The sequence below is a fragment of the Myotis myotis genome, unplaced genomic scaffold (assembly GCF_014108235.1).
Source record: "Myotis myotis isolate mMyoMyo1 unplaced genomic scaffold, mMyoMyo1.p scaffold_m19_p_12, whole genome shotgun sequence".
Lineage (NCBI taxonomy): Eukaryota > Metazoa > Chordata > Mammalia > Chiroptera > Vespertilionidae > Myotis > Myotis myotis.
The window spans coordinates 42,672,068-42,692,879 of NW_023416316.1; the positions used below are offsets into that span (position 1 = coordinate 42,672,068).

The following is a 20,812-nucleotide window of genomic DNA, read 5'->3' on the forward strand; positions in this document are numbered from 1 at the left end:
TGTTATTGATTTTTTACAGAGAGGAAGGGAGAGGGATAGAGAGTTAGAAACACCGATGAGAGGGAAACATCCATCAGCTGCCTCCTGCACACTCCCTACTGGGTTTGTGCCCGCAACCAAGGTACATGCCCTTGACCGGAATTGAACCTGGGACCCTTGAGTCGGCAGGCTGACGCTCTATCCACTGAGCCAAACCAGTTAGGGCTCCTACCAATATTTTTAAAGTCAAATTATAGTCCCAAATATCCATCTTTCTTTCATTGAGAACTTTGAAACTTGCCAGAACACTTTCAGTAGGTAGCACCATAATTTCTACCAAAAGATAAATGGTACACTCATAATTTTTAAAATTCAGAAGTTCTATAACATACCTATGGATCAGGAAGAATATTTTATCTCATAAAAAGTGAGAGAACAACAAAGTAATTTGAGTTTTAGAAATACACAAAATTTAATTTGGAAACTGCTTACTAATATTGCCATTGATATGGATCCACAATCAAAATTTCCTACACTGATCTGTGATAAAACACATAGCATTGGGTCACCAGTCTTTCCAAAGTACCACTTTTCCAATATCATTCCATAATTAAATTGACATAATGTTAACTTGAGGAATTATTGTCACATATGTGTATATATACACGTGTGTATATGATTATATGTATATATAATTGTAATCAGCATAATAGATAAAGAATATTTGAATGCATTCTTCTTAATGGTGAAAGGGTATCATATTTCTATGCCTTGCAGTGACTAATGTAGTACTATGTATACAGAGGGAGCTAAATTAATACTTAAATCAGTGGTTCTCAACCAAGAATATCTTGCATTGTCTGAAGACATTTTCTGATTGTCATAACTGGTGATGGTAGTTTTACTACTGGCATCCAGTGGGTAGAGGCCAGGGATGTTACTAAACATGCTATAATGCACAGAACAGATTCTCATTACAAGGAATTATCCAGCCCAACCATCAACAGTGCTGAGGTTAAGAAACCCTGACTCAAGTGAATATAACAAATCATCTATTTTGTAAAACAACACTTTCTTTTTGAGTTAACATTTTTACTTAGCAACCCCCCCCCCCCACACACACACGCGTTGTTTTTCTTTCTTCACACTTTTAACGAAGAACCTATCTCTCTTCTTGAAAAAAAAATGTATCCTCTTGATTTCTATGCCAGAACATGGTCTGGGGACAACTTTTACCTTTTCTGGTGGGCTCATTCCTTCACTGACTTCTCATATTCTATTTGCTATAACTGCAGCCTCCCCAAAGGTTTGATTATTGACCCTCAGATTTCCTCAATTATGTAGATAATCAATCCATTCTTAATGGCTTCAAAAACTGTCTCAATGCATATGACTCTCAGGCCCTTTAAGTCTATTTGGATGCTGTTCTATCATCACACATCCAGTATATACAAACCAAAACTAATATCTTACAACAGTGATGGCGAACCTTTTGAGCTCGGCGTGTCAGCATTTTGAAAAACCCTAACTTTACTCTGGTGCCGTGTCACATATAGAAATTTTCTGATATTTGCAACCATAGTAAAACAAAGATTTATATTTTTGATATTTATTTTATATATTTCAATGCCATTTAACAGAAAAATCAACCAAAAAAATGAGTTCGCGTGTCACCTCTGACACGCGTGTCATAGGTTCGCCATCACTGTACAACCTTCCCACCCCACCGCCAAGACTGGTTTCTTTTTCTAAGGCACTAGAAGCCTCAGTCACCCAAGACTGAACCCCAGACCAACCACATCTAGCACAGGGCTTAGGTCCCCAATAAGTGCTGACGTCACCGGAAATGGCCACGATCAATCTGTCCCGCTTAGTCACCCCCCTATCACTTTCCCATGAAGTCACCATTTAATTGTTTTCTTCCTCCACCACAAATATTCCATAGCCCTAAGTCTGAGGACAACCACCAACTACCTTCCCTCCTCCCCGCAGGAGATGGAAAACTGTCTTGGTGGTTTTCTCTTTTCACTTGTCTTTTTACTTAAGATCCTGGGGACAGCAAGATGGCAAAAGACTGAGACTCAAACCATAGTGCAACTGGTGCTTTAAAAAAAAAAAAAAAAAGAAAACAAAAGAAAAAAGTTTGCTATTTTAATACTCCCTCGCTGAGCTCTGCCATGCCACCAATTGGCATGGGTGACCTTTTGTACCAACAGCTCTGACTTCTGAAGGCTGACATGATTTTCATTTTAAGCTCTCATAAAAATTCAAAAGGCCTCTCTCCTCCTATCCATCACTCCAGCAATACGGCACAAGATGTGACATCAGTACTTTCCAGACGACCCAACTCCAAAACGTTCTGTTCCAGACCTATCAATAGCCTCACACACTCTCCAAGTTTGCTTTCCCCTCCCCACGCCCCACCTGACTCTCTATTTCTGCTTAATTCAGTCATTTAACACTTCTTGGGCCGGAACACCTGCCAAACAGATGGAGTAGCCAAGTCTTTGTTGATGCCCCCACCACCCCCAGCAATAGAAAGTAGTCAAGGTTGTAGGAGTCTATATCTTGTGTTTTCAAACTTTAGAAAACATGAGACTCACTGGAACGCTTGTTAAAACAGACAGAAGGCAAAACCATGGAGACAGTAAAAAGATCAGTGGTTGCCAGGGGGTGGGGCAAGGGAGGGATGATTAGGCAGAACAGAGAGGATTTTCAGGGCCAGGAAAATACTCTGTGTGATGCCATATGGTGGATACATATCAGTATACATTGGTCTGAACCCACAGAATGTACAACCCAAGAGCGAACCATAGTATAAAGTAGGGACTTTGGGTGATCAATTGTAACCAATGCACCCTTTTGGTGGGGGGTGTTGATAGTGGGGGAGTCTGTGCATGTGCAGAAGGTAGATGGGAAATCTCTGTACCCTCCTCTCCATTTTTCTGTGAACTTACACTACTCCAAAAAATAGACTTACAAAAACAGTCAATGGGCATTGAAAACCAAACCAAAACCAAAACCAGACCGGTGGGTGCAGCCCCAGAATTTCTCACCGAGAAGGTGTGGGGTGAGGCTCAGGAATCTGTTCTTGCTTTAAAAAGGGGCACTGAGAGAGAAAACCGCCTTTCTCCTGTGGTATAAGATCAGATTTTGAGTTCCGGAAGGAATAAGATTTTGGAAAGGACCCTGTTGACATCTGTTTAGTTAAAACAAAAAACCAGACTTGTAATACGATTGCTTTTCCCTTCAGGCTCCTTAAAATTCAAGTGCTCTGATGGGAGAAGTAATAGGAATTGCAAAAAACAACAACAGTTAATCCTTTTTGATCAACCATTTGTGCCGGACACTTGATGGATAACCACAATTGTCATCACAATCTATCACAATCATAGCACATACTTATACAGTGTTTACTAAGGGGCAGGCACTGTTTTAAGTGCTTTTGGTTAGATGAAGTCTTTTATCCTCACAATGACCCTCTGAAGTAGGTACTATTATCATCTCCATTTTACTGGCTCAGAGAGGGCTAGTCACTTATACTAGGTCACACAGTGCAGAGGTAGAGGTGGGACTGAGACCTGGGGAGTCTGGCTCTGGAGTTCAAGTGATACACAGGCGCACTGCAGCCTGTCAGAACCTCTGAACTCACTTAACCCTTTCAAGGACCTTGCAAATTAGCAACTACCACACCATGTTACAGGTGGGAGATTTAAGGCCAGCAAGGTTAAGCAACTCACCCCATTTGCATTGCTAGTGTGTGGTGGAGTCTGGATGCAAAGCCCACACTGTTTACACATCGTTTTGTTGTCTTCTGTGTGTTTTTTTCCAAAATGAGCCTAGAATCAAAGTCGAAGTTCTCCTTAAAGCCTAGCTGCTTGACCTCAGCAAAGGTAGCAGCGTGGTGAAGCCATTCCTTTTGATGAAGTAGGGATAAAAATCCTTTATTTGCTTCGAATCATATGCAACCACGGGGAAGTCCAAGGAAAACCTGTAAGCCACCTGGTAACCCAGCATGGACACCACTGTTAATGCCACTGCCAGTAACACAGGGAGGTATAAACACAAGAAGGTATTTCGCTGCCACAGGAGGAACGGCACCTGGAGGTTTCCTTCTCCCCGTCTCTGTGTAAAAGTAAATGCTTAAGCATCGGTGCATTGGGGCGACATTAAAAAGCATCTTGCCTACTTCAAGGCAGTGTCTGGCTGTGCTCATTGTGCATGTGGTTTCTTGAGTCAGAGGAGTAAAGGTCCCATCACCTGACAGTTCCCCGAGGCGGGCAGGTGGGCGAGGCTGCAGTATTTCCTACCACAGCCTCTCCTGAGCAAGACGTGCTTTAGAACTAAAACCGAACCGCCGCCGCCTGGAGTGTCTCTGATTAGCAGATTAGTAAGTCATGATGATGACCAAGAACCTTCTGCGTACTGCCGGTGGTTGCTCCTTTAGAACCAGCAGTTCTTTCCCTGCAAACTCTGAGCCACTAGCCCTCTCCTCTTTTCTCAGGGAGACCCACCAGCAGGCCAGCAAGTCCTTAGCGAATCAACAGCTTCACACACACCACACACGCTCAGCCCTTCCAATTTTCTCTGCATGGCTTTGCATAGGCTCTCAGAGAACTGAGACCGGGTCATCTTCCCAAAGGGGTCCTTTGACACCCTTACAACATATAGCGCTAGATTTCAGAACATAGCAAAACAGTCTATTTTTGATTCAGGACTTTTCAAGGGCTAAGTGGAGGCAACAAGCTTGGATATTAGAAAAACCTCTAAGACACCTGATACTTCAAGAGAAAACCACATAATATCACAAAAGCAAACCATAAACATTTACTTCCATAGATCCTCTTTCCTAACCCAAACTTGTTCAGGGATGATGGTAATTCTAAGAGGTAAATGAATGTCCGCTTGCATGTGTGTAATGTAGTCTATTTTTCAAAGCACTATATTTTTTAATGATTGCATTTGATCACAGTTGTGACAGAAGTAGGGTTTATAATGCCCATTTTATGGATGAAGAAACTGTGGCTTTGGGAGATTAACTTGATCTAAATTCCTTCTCTCGTGTGTGATAGAACCGGGAACGGCCCTCTGACCTGGGAGGCCTCAGGTCAGTGCTCTCCTGCTGCACACTGCTTCAGCTGTCTGAATTTTCTCAGCTGGAGATGAATCTGACTGAAGCTGAGAAATACTTGAAAGAGGAGCTGATGATGATAGTCACAATAACACTAACCGTCTACGCACACCCGCTATTAGGGAGGCAATGATCCTGACAACAGTCAGAGTTGAAATGGCCTTACATTAGTTACAGGAAACTGCTTTCTACAGCACAATGTCTATGAAATTAGATCACTTAATATGCCATCTGATAACACTGGCTGGCTGTAAAAGGAAGTATTAAAATATTTCATGTCAACAGCATTTTTTCACCCCCATGGTGTTTCATCCCTAATTACGAGATTATAATAAGCCAATAGGTATGCTGCCAGAGTGGCTTTTTTCAAAAGTAAAGATAAAATTGTGTCACTACCTTGCTTGAAACCCTCCCTAGTATCCTCCCTGCAGCATTAAGTCCAAACCCCTTAGCTCTACACGGAAGCCCATCTTATAATATTACTTCCTTCTTACCTCCCACTGACTCCTGCATCCAATATAAAAAGATGGTTTTTTTAAATAAACACTTGTTGACATCACCTGAAATGGCCACGGTCAATCTGTCCTGCTTAGTCACCTCTATCCTTTGAGCTTACAAGTCCATGAACCCCTAATAACTGCACATGAAAATTTCTGCTTGTGTGTATCTTCCCCAAAAGGGACTTTCTCTTTTTCTCAGAAAGCTCATTTTCCCCAAACCACAGGCCTAGAGAGTCTAATTCTAAATTAGAGAAGTCCATTGACAAGGCACCTTAGACTAGGCCATTAAAAGGGGTTCAGTGACACCTCTTAAAAGCAAGAGAAGGCAATCCTTGTCCAGCCAGGGAACACCCACCCCTGTCCCTCATTTCCATGGTTCAAGTCCAGCTCCAGGTTCTCCCTCCTGTCTCTGAACTTATACTCAAGAAAGAAGGCACAGGCTTCTTATTTGTCCCAAGGATGGAACTTAGGGAAAAAGAACGAGGAATCAACGGCATGAAACTGGTTGTAGGACCATGGAAATGAGATAGTTTTCTAGGAGGCAAGCCTAATCCTTCTAAAAAAGACGCAGGACCACATCTCGCCTTCAGGTTCCTTGAACCTTTTCTGTAGTCCCTCCTTGTATTAGTTTCTTGTGGCTTCGGTAACAGATTACTTAGTGTCTTCAAACAACATGCACTTATTATCTTACAGTTTGGGCGGTTGGAGGTCCTAAAATCAAGGTGCTGGCAGGGCGGATTCTTTTGGAGGCTCTGGAGGAGGATCCATTCCTTCGCCTTTTCAAGCTTCTAGAGGCCGGCCGCATTTCTGGGCTTGTGGCTTCTTCCTCCACCTTCAAGGCCAGCAGCATCTTCAAATCTGTCTCCCTCTCTCTTAATCTCATTTGATCTCTCCTTCTCTCTTTTTCTCTCTCTCAGCTCTGCTTTCGTGAACACACCTCATTCTCTGACTCTGACCTTCCTGCCTCCCTCTTATACAGACTCTTGTGATTACATTGGGCCCACCTGGATTATCCTGGATAATTATTTCCAGCTCAAGATCCTTAACTGAATACACCTGCAAATTCCCTTTTGACCATGTGAGGCAATATAGTTACAGGTTCTAGGGATTAGGACACAGACATCTTTGGGCTCCATTATTCTGTGCACCACACTCCTCTATTTCAAGATTGACTCTGGCATTTTTTCCAGTGTTGCCCCAAACAAAGAGAAGAGCTCCCCTCAGAACTCTATTCACTCAGATGCTGTTCATTCTGAGAATTTTCTGTGAGCTAGGCATTGTGCTATGTGTTAGGGAAAGCATGAGTCAAAAAAAAAAAAAAAAATAGAACATTGTCCTTGCTCTCATGGGAGTGTCTAAGTCTTGTGGGGGAAAGAGATATTAAACAAACAAGGATATGCATACATAATGACATTTGCTGTCAGAGATGTAAGCAACAGGGAGATGTAACTGAGCTCACAAGGGTGGAGACCCACTTTAGAATGGCAGAGTTAGGAGAGGTCTACCCGAGGGGTGATATGCAGGCTGAGACTTGAAAGGTAAATATGAGCCAACAGATAGGTCATAACAAAAAAGGCTGGCTGTGTACACATCACGTGCCAGGCATTCTTCCACAAACTGGGGATACAGAAATGACCTGGCCAGAGTCCTTGCCCTCAAGGAATTGAGAATCACACTAGAAGGCTAGGGGAATTGATTGTGAGGCAGAGAGAAGCAGCAGTTCAGCAACCAGAAAGCAAACCATTGTGGGTGAACTATGGTGGGAGAACATCAGAATAGGAGGCTGGAAAGACAGGAAGATCTAGATCTGAGCCTCAGAGGCCATGTTCAGGGTTTGATGTATTTCAATAAAGGAGCAGCATTCTAATTTGGCTATTGCGTGGAGAACAGATTGGAGGGAATCTATGAGGGAAAGCGATTAGGAGACAGTGGTTCATATTGAGATGTGGGTGGCTGAGAGTAGGGGGATGAATAGGAAAGTGGACAGAAGAGTTGAATGTGAGATATACAGGGTGTCCCAAAAATGTATACACATTTGGAATAACTATTAATTCCAATGGGTTAAATCTGAAAAGAAAGAAACACCAATTGAGCTATCAGCTGTTTAAGCGTGTATACATTTTTGGGAGGACACCCTGTATTTTGCAAGGAGAAACACAGGACTTACTATGAGCTAGAAATGAGGGCTAGAAAAGCACTAAAATGCTTCCCGGTTTTTTCCATGAGCAATTGAGAGGATTGAGGTTGCTTTACCAAGTTGAGGAGACTGAAGGAGGAACACAGTTTTGAGGGGAAAATTACTGGTAAGAGTTCCACTTGAGATGCCAACAAGACATCTAAATGGAGATGCCAAGATACAAGTCTGGAGCTTAGAACGGAGGTTTGGGCTGAAATTTTGAACTTGAGTGTTTTCAGCATATAAATGGTATGAAAATCAAAGGGCTGGGTAAGTAACCTAAGGAGAGAGGGGAACGTTCTCAAAGGGCCCTGAGCAAGGTCAACATTTTGGGATTAGACAGAGAAAGGAGAACCTTTGGAGACTTAGGAGTGACTGCAAGGGTGGGAAAATATGGCTTCAGAAAAACCAGAAGAAAATTTGAAGAAGGCTGTGATAACTGTCTCAACAAGTGGCTGTTTCATTTGATAATATGAATGTTACCTACAACTTGATGGATTATCTAAACCTAGGCGTTAAATTCGCTATTCTTTTCTCATTTGCATCATTGATTCATACATTAAGTCCAAGTCTATTTCTAAAATATTTGACAAACGTATTTAATAAGCTCCAGTCAAATTATGGCTTCATGTGAACCATGTTTCAAAAATGTTCTATATATTTAAAAATATTAAGTTAAAAAAGTAGGATATAAAATAAAATGTGAACAACACAAACTCACAAGTGTATTTTTACACATCCATAGAGGAAAACAAGACAGGAAGGAAATATATTTAACTGCAATAATTATCTCTGCGCAGTGTGATAGTGGGTGATTTTTACTTTCAAGCTTGTGCTTCTCGGAGCTTCTAAATGTTGTGTTATAGGTAAGAAAAGAAATATCCTCCAATGAAGGTGCTATTACTATGTTTATGAAGACATTTTGAGGGATAACAAAGGCATGTTTGGGATTTGTTCATCTTTTTATCCCCTGTAGCTGTTATACTCTTATGAAGTGTAATCATGATCAACTATGTCTCCCTCTGTCCCTCTAAATTTATTCTGGGCTTAGATCATCCCCTTTCCTAGGATGGCATTTAGGGCAGGTCTATGACCCTTCTGTTGACTCCAAGAAAAAAAGGCCTTCTGCTTATTTCTTGTCTCAGATCATTCAAAATGGTCTCATGTAGGGATCTGGTTTGTCTAGTCCAGTGGTTCTCAGCCTTCTGGCCTTTTAAATACAGTTCCTCATGTTGTGACCCAACCATAAAATTATTTTCGTTGCTACTTCATAACTGTAATGTTGCTACTGTTATGAATCGTAATGTAAATATCTGATATGCAGGATGGTCTTAGGTGACCCCTGTGAAAGGGTTGTTCGCCTGCCAAAGGGGTCACGACCCACAGGTTGAGAACCGCTGGTCTAGTCCATTCAAAGCAAAAACTTTAAATATACTGGGGGGAGCCATCTCCCCCTCCCTGCCACGGCCAAAGCTGGCTTGGCACAAGCTGGCCACCAGCAGTGGGAAGGGCTGGGGGCTTCTTTCTCTTTTCTACCTGCCTTCTGAAGGGAGCAGGCAAGGTTTTACCGGAAAAATACAGTTAAGATGTCTCAGGCACTCCACGTGTATCCACTCTTTCTCTGTGGGATGACGTCACAGAGCTGCAGTTGTACCTACAAGCGGCAGCTGTGTCCTCACCTTTCAGGGAGAACACATCCCTGGCTGGTAGTTCCTCAGAGATGACCACATAACAGCTAATCTCCATCTCTGTGCCCTCAACTGGTTACAGGTCGTTATCCTGAAACTCTGGGAATCAACAAGCAATACCCAACCCCAAACTCCCCCTGACCTTGCTCTGAGGGTGACCAGAGCAGCTGACAGACAATTCTCTCGTTCTTCCAATTTCCCAGGAAATACTACTGTCTATTGCACCCCTCAGGCTCCAGTGAACATATATCACACTCGGGAGTGGTCTCACTGAAGCCCTCTTTCCTAGGCTGGCCATGATGGACAGACCCTCTCTCCACACTCCACCCTACGGGCCTACTCCTGACATATCAACTCCCCAACATTCCTTTTCAGTCTCCATATCTCACAACCAAGCTCTTTCATAGACTCGGGGTGATCACTAAACTGGACTTAGATCACCTCCTTCCCCAAATGCAGGCTGGCACCTGACCTTGCAATGTGATTAAAATTCTTCCAGCCTTCCAGTTTCTACTGTCCTAGACTGATTCACAGGTCCTGCTCAGAACATGGGTTTTGGTTAGCTTCTCACTGTGTTCCATTCCACCTGCCACATGACTCATCATTTCAGGCTTTTTAAAAAAATACTATCTCCCAGCATAAAAACCTTCACTGTTTTTTTTGACTTTCTGTAGAAATGAATCTAAATTCCTTGCTTGCTCAAGATTTTCTACAATCCCATGCCTGCCAGTGCTAACTGCAATAAATAAATCACCAAATGCTAACTTCTGTAAAAAACACACCCCTGGACACATTTATTTCTTAATCTGGAATAGCCCACTGCGGTGTCCCTGATTGGAGTGCTTTTCTCTGTTGGGTGGTGTCCTGCGTGCTTGTGGTGGTATCCCCTAGGGTCATGGTCGGCAAACCGTGGCTCGAGAGCCACATGCGGCTCTTTGGCCCCTTGAGTGTGGCTCTTCCTAAGCCTTAGGAGTACCCTAATTAAGTGAATAACAATGTACCTACCTATATAGTTTAAGTTTAAAAAATTTGCCACTCAACAGAAATTTCAATCGTACTGTTGATATTTGGCTCTATTGACTAATGAGTTTGCCGACCACTGCCCTAGGGTTTCAAAGTCCTCCAAGTGCAGCTGCTGATAGGAGAAGCAGTAATGGTGAAGGATGCCACTTCCCACTTCTTACTACTTATACAAGGAGTCACACTGCAGGACATTCCTCCAGGTCTGCTCTGTGTCCTGGGACACTCCCTGTGCAGCTCCTATACATTAAGGGCTTCCCAACTCTGGCCTCCAGGTGGGTTTGGCCAAAGGGAACCTCCACAGCAGCTTAAAGGGAGGTCTGAGAGTGACATCAGAAACATTGATGAGAGAGAAACATCGATCAGCTGCCTTCTGCACACACCCTACTGGGGATGTGCCCGCAACCAAGGTACATGCCCTTGACCAGAATCGAACCTGGGACCCTTGAGTCCGCAGGCCGACACTCTATCCACTGAGCCAAACCGGTTAGGGCCAGAAATCAGGATTTTAAAAAGATTCCCAAGTGATTCTAATGTGCAGCCAAGGTTGAGAACCACTGCTCTAGATAAAGACCCACTCACAGCTCATTAGCAAGGATGAGCCACACAGGCCTCACCAAGATGCTAGGAGGGCTGGCTTCGCAGCTTTGCTATGGAATAGGGGCCACAAATTCTGGTGGAAAGTCTTTGCGTTCGCCATACTGCAGATCCTATCGCCTCTACACAAACTCAGAACTTCAGCCGAACCTTCCCGCTTACACTTGCCTCGTGATTCCTGGCCTGCACATGCTGATCTCCATGACTTCAATGTTGGTTTTCTCCATTCTATTTGGTCTCCTACTCACTGTCCTGGGTCCAGTTTTACCACTAGTCTCGCCAGGCATTGCTCACATGGCAGCTAGACATGATTACCCCCTTCTCCCAGTAAGAGTGATTTCATAAATGACTCTGGGGTATTCTGTTTCTTTTATGGCTGGCAACTACTTTCCTAATACAATTTCTTCAGATATTTACATTTTCAAAAATTAAGAATACTTCAGTACCATTATAATGATGTTCTCCCCTGGGCCTGCATGGACCACCTATGGTGAAAGTGCCTCAAAACAAGGTCATTCTGACCCACTAGGTACAAAACAACCTTGGAAGAAGCCTAAGATAGATCCACTTTATATTTAATTTTCCTTATTACTAAGCAGCCTTTTAAACAAGATCCCATTGTATCCACTTGTTTGAAAGAAGATTTGATTCTCTAAATGTGATAGAAAAGGCAGAACAAAGAAAAGGTGATCCATGGTTTCTTTTAAATGATCTCCACCTACTAATGTGAGTGGGGGTGAAGCACATCCTCTCACTGAAATGGAAAAACATATTAAGCAAACACTTCTCATTAACAGGAAAATACTGTACTTGAGTATTCAGCAGTGGAAAATTATGCACACTTAATTGCCCTTAAAAAGAGATATGCCATCAACTGCAAATGAAGTTTTTGATTTAAGATAGAACAGGATTGCAAGTGCTATTATATTAGCCTTCTAGAGGTATTACAGTGTAGGCTGAGACAGTCATCCTAAATGTGGCAACAGCATAATATCCTTAACAGTATTCCTACACACCAGGGAAAAGGTTTCATTTGTTTGTACATTCAAATAAAAACAGTATTTACGTGATACAAATACAAATTTAAATTCAACAGATAAAAATAAGGATTGAGTTTTCATCCTTCTAGAATCATAAAACAAATTTCACATAGTATTGCATTTGCTTGCAAGGGAGTTTTCACTTTCAAATAATATGTCGATGCTAAGCACTGTTTTGGAGGAATAACAAAATGCTTATGGCGGATGTTGCTGGTTGTCCTCAGTATCCAGTCACCCTTCTTATTTAGCAGTTGTCCTCAATGAGGGTTGGTTTTGTCTGGCAATATCTGGAGACAATTTTGAATGTCCCAACTGGGGAATGCTGCTGACATCTATTGAATACAGGCCAGGGATGTTTACATCCTACAGTGTACCCTCTACCCCACCCCCAGCCCCCAACTCCCACCAACAAAGGATTACCCAGCCCCAAGTATCAGTAAGGCCAATACTGAGAAATCCTGTTGTACAGCAATAGAGATTTTAATTGGGTATTTTGCAGGGCTCTCTTGCAGCTAGGTGTCGTCACATGAGTAAGTTCTGACCCCTGAGATGTGACAGGAAATGATGTGTCCAACTCCAAGCTCACACCCTTAACAGGAAGGGGGGAGTGTTCTCTGCAGATGTGAGGGGTGCAAATGAAGCAGCCATACTTGATCATGTTTGGAAACGGTGCATTGTGACGACAGAAAAACAAGAGAGAAACCTGGGCCCCTGATGACTCTGCAGAGGAAATAAATTACCTCTGCACCGTTACGTGAGGGAAAAACAAACTTCAACTTGGCTTAAGCCACAATCATCCTGGTTCTTGCTTCAACACATAAGTGAACCTATATTTCAAGAGCATATAACCTATGAACTTACAGCCAAATGCTTTTTATCTGAAAAGTGATGCAGATTCAAAACTACCTAAAAATGAAAGAGAAATGTCTACACAGCTAGCCTTGCTTAATTTAAAAAATTAAATCGAACATGTGGTTATTGAGAAAATGTTAAGTAACTCTTAACTATAGAAAGTAAAACACAAACGCACCCTTCTCAATCTTGCTCTTTAGAGTTAACCAGTGTCATGTGTTTGGTATGCGATCTAGACTTTTTCCTCTATCCATTGAAAATGTATATACACGTCTGTACATTAAATATTGGACTCTACTACAAAGGCTGGACTGCAGTTTACTTTCTTCACACAATATCCTTCCATGTCCATGTCCACAGACAGCCATTATTTTTAATGGTTATGCAGAGGTTCATAGTTGTATATGGCACACTGTTTTAATGATTCTCTAACTGGAAGGCATTAGGGATCTTATTCTTTCGCTATTTTTAATAGCAAATAATGCTGTAATGAGTGTCCTTGCTCATATATCCTAAACCCTTATTTCTGCAGCACAGATTCCTAGAAAAAGAATTGCTGAGTTTAAGATATGCACTTTATGCTTTGATAAGGACTGCCAAAATGTCTTCTAAAAGAGATTTCATCAATTTATATACTCATCGACAGAGAAGAAGAATGCATTTGTCATCAAACACTCACCAACACTGGTATCATTAATACCGTTCACTTTTTCTAAACTTGCTCTTTTCGTTCTTATTTTCCTGATCACTAGAGAAGGATCCCCTCTTTGTGTGTTCATTGTATTATTTGCCTTAAACTTAATAATTTTATTTTTTATGGCCATACACTAATAACCATGCTTGATTATTTTATACCAATTAAAGTTAAACTGCATTTACAAAATAATCCCTGTGGAAAATTTAAAACAATTGGACTCCATGTTGATCCTGTGGAGTTTTTATTTGTTAAATTGTAAGCTCTCAGGGGGCAGAAACTGTATCTATCTTTATCATCTACCCAATAAAGATCTTCTTTACTCCCCTTTACTGTAACAAAAATATGCACTTCTCTAGATAGTTTTTAAATCTGAAATAGTACTTTAGAATACTTTACACCCATATTACAGTAGAAATTATTTTTCAAGCTGGCTGGCGTGGCTCAATGGTTGAGCACTGACCTATGAACACAGTGATGGCGAACCTATGACACGTGTGTCAGAGGTGACACGCGAACTCATTTTTTTGGTTGATTTTTCTTTGTTAAATGGCATTTAAATATATAAAATAAATATCAAAAATATAAATCTTTGTTTTACTATGGTTGCAAAGATCAAAAAATTTCTATATGTGACAAGGCACCAGAGTTAAGTTAGGGTTTTTCAAAATGCTGACACGCCGAGCTCAAAAGGTTCGCCATCACTGAACTAGGAGGTCATGGTTCAATTCCTGGTCAGGGCACATGCCCAGGATGCAGGCTCAATCCCCAGTAGGGGGCATACAGAAGGCAGCTGATCAATGATTCTCTCTCATCATTGGTCTCTCTCTCTCTCTCTCTCTCTCTCTCTCTCTCTCTCTCTCTCTCCCCCCGCCCCCCTTCTTTTTTGAAATCAATAAAAAATATATTTTTAAATTGTTTTTCAATAACAAATAAGAACTGAACTCCTTGGTTTATTCATTGGGACAGAGGACTCTTGGAGAAACACAATTCTGGGGGTGCGGTGGGGGTTGAGAAACACACCTTGGCAGAGAGAGATACAGAGAAGCTGCACAAGGGCCTGCCTACCCGTCCCTTTAGAGTCTTACACTATAGGGTTGGAAAGGGCTCTACAGACCCTGGAGAAACAATTGGGACTTTTCACATTAGGGTAAGGGCTTTCTTGTCATACCTCTGCTTCATCCATTTTTTAGGGAAATGAATGTTGCACATTGAAACCTTGTCACCATTCTACTAGCTGGCTGGCATTTTCCGAGTGCTTATTGTGATCCAGGCATTGAACTAAGTCAGCGGTTCTCAACCTGTGGGTCGCGACCCCTTTGGCGGTCAAACGACCCTTTCACAGGGGTCGCCTCAGACCATCCTGCCTATCAGATATTTACATTACGATTCATAACAGTAGCAACATTACAGTTATGAAGTAGCAACGAAAATAATTTTATGGTTGGGACACAACATGAGGAACTGTATTTAAAGGGCCAGAAGGTTGAGAACCACTGAACTAAGTACTTTAGAGGTGCTTTCTCCTTTATATGCACTTGCCTTCACAATAACTCTACAAGGAAGGAAAACTATTACCCTGCTTTACCTAAGATGAAACGCATTCAGAAAGACAAAGAAGCTTTCTCAAGGCCACAGGGTGAGGAAGTGACAGAGCTGGCCCTTAAACCCAGATCTGCTAACCCCAAGTGCACGCTCATAACCATTACATCCAACATCGTAACAGGACATAGAAACAGAGATATCAGCTTTGCCCACTGTGCCTTTCAATGCAGCACAGGTCCAGGTAAATGGCATGGCTCCTACAACTACTTGTTTCTTAGTAGGTGGGCCTATTTCTAGGTAACGTCAAGCCAGCTTCTATTATTTTTTCTTCTGCATTCTCCATTGACCAGCACGCACATGGTTAACTCTACTTGCCCAGAGGTGTGGAGGTGGGTTCGGGCCAAAGCCAAGCCTCACTCCTACAGAGTTCCCAGGAGACATTCTCACAGAACTCTGCCAGCTCAGGTACATGGAGTCATGGCACAGGTTTGAAATGCAAACTAGATGGGGCCCAAGGGGTCAGGTTTCACTGCAAGGTTGGTATTTAGGAGCATTTAGAAAAGGGATTAGGATCTAGGCCTGTCTGTCAGCTTTACATAGGACAACCAACCAACTCCTCTCCCCCAAAAGTAACCCTTCACAATCTCCACTCTCTCATCATCCTTTTTGGCTCTATATTATCTCCACCCTCCTTGAGAGGGTCCTAACCCAGAGCCCTGCCTTACATGTCTTGTCACCCCCGCCCCAAGCTCTTGCTGAATATGAACGAACACACACACACACACACACACACACACACACACACACACACACACAGAGTTTTTGTTTCTGGTTTAGGAATGGGAGGGGATAATGACAACTCCTTCGGGGAGGCTCAGACCTGCAAGGAAACGTAATATACTTCTGGAAATACCAGTGACATACAAGATCTTGTTGCTGTTTATATCTTTATCACCTCCCCCAAGAGACCCCAAACCTTTCCTTTTCATTTCACCAACTGACCTCTTCAGGTTTTCAAAGAAAACTGCGTTTAGGGAAGGAGGGAAACAGCCAGTGCTCAGGCTCTGATATGTTGACAGGGCCATCACTATTCCAGAGTTAATTCAGTCTCTGACTCCATAAAACAGAAGGGCTTATTGTTGTTCATTTACCCAAATAAAGAGAACAAAAACTCAAGTGAAGCTAACTACTGGGTGGCAGTCACTGGTTATTTTTTCCAATTGTGCCTTGATTTGTAATACATGTAACTTGTTTTTATAACTAAGTTTCATGATCTGTAAAAATTAGATAAAATGAGGAAAATTATAAATAGTATAGAAGTAGGCCCAAAAGAACTAAAAAATTTTTGCTTCTTCTTTCAAATCTCTCCCAGCTTAATTTTTTCCCTTAATTTTCATGGCAAATTCTTGATAAGTAGAGGGAATTACATATATATACATATATATACACACATATATATATAACATATACATATATATAACATTATATTTACATATATTTATTTCTATAACATATTCATGATATATTTTATATATATCATATATATTAGTAATACCCTTGAGTAAGAGATATATCTCACTCATATCTATAATAATAAAAGCATAATATGGTAATTAGACCAGACGTCCTTCTGGACATCTTACTGGACGACCTTCCGGACGAAGCCAGGGTTGCAAGGGAAGCATGGGTCCTGGGTGCCTGTAGGCGGCTGGAGGGAAGCCCGGGTCCCCGGTGCCGGAGGGAAGCCGGTGCCGGCAGCCGAGGGAAGGAAGGCCTACTCTTGCATGGATTTTGTGCATTGGGCCTCTAGTATATCATAATATATATACAACATATACCATATGTATATGTCATAGGAATAAACATTTATAGAATAGAAAGACAAAAAAAAAGGAAGAAAGGGGAAGGGTTATGATTGCCAAACAAGATAGAATCATTCATAAAACAAAACTAAAACTTTTATAAACTAAAAATACAGTGATTTTCATAGATTGACAATGAAAAGCATTATTTGCTAGTGATGCACTGTTTTCCAAACTTTGATCACTTTTCTGTATGCAAGCCCTAAACATTCCTTATAGAGAAAAAGCAACAGATGTGAGGTTTAAGAAATGATGGATATTGATAAAGGATGAAAAAATGGCTTCTCTTTAAATTCCTATGATTAAGCTTTCTTTTCTGAAAGAATAGGGAGTGAAACATCCCTCTTTTCACAATTAAATTATTTTAAATGATTGCAATGATAATTAACAGTATTATTTCTACCTTCCTGGTAGTTCTGGCCATATTTCTGGAAAGCCACAGGAAAACAATACCAAGAGTTTTAAACAAAAAGATCTGAAATGTTAATGCCGGTATTTTTCTGAAGGGCTTTAAAATTTGGAATTTAGGTGTTTCCTGAATACAAAAAGATTGGTTTTAAGCATTTAAAGTCTTGAATGTAATAATTTCATTTGTGATATACATTTATGCACTTATATGTTTATATAATATGGCCTTAAATTCTGCTGTAATTGTTCTAAGTGCTTATTATGTGCCTGGTCAAATTATTTGCATTATTGATTTCTTATCGTAATGTTATTACCTCCATTTTATAGATGAAGAAACTGGTTCAGAAAGACTGCATATCTGAACGATAAATCTGAGTCATTTTCACAAAAAGACACTCAAATGGAACTTTCCTAAAATTGTACAGACCGATACATCAGACAGCTCACACATTTTCCAAAAATCCCTATAATCAGCGTAAAGCATCAAAGTTGGGGGATAATTTTAAATATTATGTACACTTTTAAGTTTGGATTAAGCTTTCTTTGTCCACATAACTTCTATGTTTCAAGACCTAGAACTACACTGCATCCACGATGTGATTTTCTCCCTGAACACTGCCAGAACCTTGGAATGCGGTTTCTGAAATCCTGTCTGGAAATCCTGTACATCTGGACAAAAACCCAGCCATCGTAGGTGCTCAGGACTCTCCCATCTGCTGGCAGCTCCCTCACCCCGCGTCAGATGGACTTTCCTCCCTTATCCTCTGGATCTCTCCCTCTTGGCCTTTCCAATCCCTGTGGTTATCCTGGTCCGAGAGGCTAGGATCACCCCTTCACCAGGAAAGCACGTAGGTCTTTGGAACAGAAGCACTAGCAAAACTGGCTAGATACCCAGGCTGCAAACATGTAAGGACGAAATTGAGTCCCTGGCCAGAGGGTTCCCTGAGAAGCGCTATGATTGGGCTCTGCCTGCCCAAGATGCTTCTTCGTGCACCATCTTACTGTCCCAGGGTCTCTCCTTCCTCTTGCCACCAGGGCTGGATGCTGGGGTGGAGGACGGGTGACAAGTCCAGGACACGTGACTAGTCCAGGACACAAGTGAAAAGACACTTGAATGGAGGTGCCTGCTTCTGCCACCAACCTGCTTTTGACCAAAGGTAGAAAAGGGGCAGAAAAAGCCTTCACAGACAGTGACTACATCCTTCATTTCACAAGTGCCCCTCATGGTAACTTGCAAATATGAACAGACATTTGGGATCAGAAATAGCCTACAAATATGAGTTGGGGGCCCCTTCTGCTATCAGAGGGCTGAGAGGAAGTTACAGGCCACCCCTGGGTCACAGTTTCCTCCTCTGTAAATGAGGACATTTGATTGCCAAATTTCATCCACATTGAAAATTCTACTTTCTAATTTTATTTATTTTTCAGTATGTGCATTTGTCTAAGTTTTAACCTGTTTAATTCCAACATTCTCTCTCTCTCTCTCTCTCTCTCTCTCTCTCTCTCTCTCTCTCTCTCTCCCTCCCTCTCTCTCTCCCTCCCTCCTCCTCTCTCTCTCTCTCTCTCTCTCTCTCTCTCTCTCTCTCTCTCTTCTCTCTCCCTTCCTCTCTTCTTTCCCTCCCTCCCCCCCTCTCTCTCTCTCTCTCTCTCTCCTTTTAGTTACAGCTCCTCCATTAGAAAATTCAATAGAAAGTCACTGCATTTTGCCTACTTTGGATCACAACTCTTAAAGTAAGTCAGACTGATACTGAGAAAGGAGAACAGCATAGTCATTTCTCCTAAGAGAAGCAGGCGGAAGCAACCTTGCTTCACTCATGTGTAATTTCCAGAAATGCTAGTTAGAACTTACGGCTGTTTCTTCCTTTTCTCTTGAACTCAGCGAGAGCTTTTGATGCTGCCTGAGGCCATAAAACTTGGTGTCAGAGCTACCGACAGATAAACTTCTAGGGCAGGATTCTTCTCACTGGAGGTCAACACCAGACTCTGACACCTTTCTGGAGCACCAGGTGATATGACCGTTCTCAGCAGTTATCCTAGCACCTCTTGACTTGATCCAGTGGCCCAGCCTAACATGGATCACTGATGGCCCCAGCTAATGGATGACCTGCTACTGTCACACAGTGTAAGTGCCTGACCCATAGTCCATTGCTCAATAGAGGGGTGCTTTCTTCCCCTTTCCCTGGGAACAGTTAGAGGAAACTGGTAGGTTTCTGTAGCCCAGACCTCACCACACACTCTCTCTCCAACTACATTATCTGCCTTCTAACCACAGTGCCTTCCTCAGTGTTGCCTCAATGACCAAGTTGATCCTATCAGGTGGATGAAGACCATCTCAACACTAAGGTCCTACGAGGCTATGGATACATCACTTCAGATGTGGGGATTCTCTCTCGTTAGGCCCTGCAGCAGCCAATTTTCAGAATGCACACAAGCAAGCAGTTCTCTGTCTAGAAATTTCTGTGTTGTGTTCTCTTACATGCTCCTTGAGTCTGAGGTACAAAGGCCTGGCTGGATCCTGATCTTGTCTTGACCTCTGGTAGACTCTACCTGCCTTCTGACCCACACCCTGGTTCCTCTCTGCCAGGTCCACTTGGATATGGCCTGTCCCTCTGCATCATCCTTTCACCCTTCTTCCAGCACCAGGATCTGATACATGGCCATAGGCAACTACAGAGGGTCCATTAGAAACAGCTAGTCTTGTGAAATGACATACCTGGTATACTATGTGGCCTGGGGGCAATTTTTACAGTCAGTTGGGTAAGAGAATAGCTTTTTCCAAGAGGAACAGTGTCTCACTATGAAATGAAGTGAGAACAGTCCCACTCTCTTTAATCAACCGCCACCACCCAGGGACCCTAGACAACAGCGCAGTTGGTCCTGACACCAAGCACCACAGCTGCTCATCTTATGGGCTTGTGTGGTCGAGAGATGTTATTTTCATGCCATCAGTCCTATAAAATGATCATGACTGGAAATACCTGTGCCTCTATCCCATGATTTAATTTGTTAGGAATTTAACCAGTGGGGAAATTCCAAACAATATGGAAATTTTCTTTGGGGAAAAAGCCCAAGCAATATGGAAATTTTCTTTCAAAGACTCAAAAAGGAACAAGGAAGTACAAATCATTCTCATTATGCTCAGTCCTTGAGTTGAATATGGAAGGGCTCTAGCAGCCTCCTAACCATCCCTCCCTCCCTGGGTCCTCTCTCCTTCCAGCTACTGCTGCTATGGTGGTCTCTGCCAAGGCTGGGCCATGCTGAGGTTCATCACCTGCCTCAGGGTTCCCCAATCGGGGCTGTTTCGTAAAGTATGGATAAGG

General features: G+C 42.2%; 1 protein-coding gene across 7 annotated transcripts in view; it reads right to left on the reverse strand.

Annotated features, from left to right (window-relative positions):
• PIP5K1B (phosphatidylinositol-4-phosphate 5-kinase type 1 beta) overlaps window positions 1-20,812 on the reverse strand; it is a 179,673-nt gene that overhangs the window by 136,945 nt on the left and 21,916 nt on the right. The window lies entirely within an intron of this gene.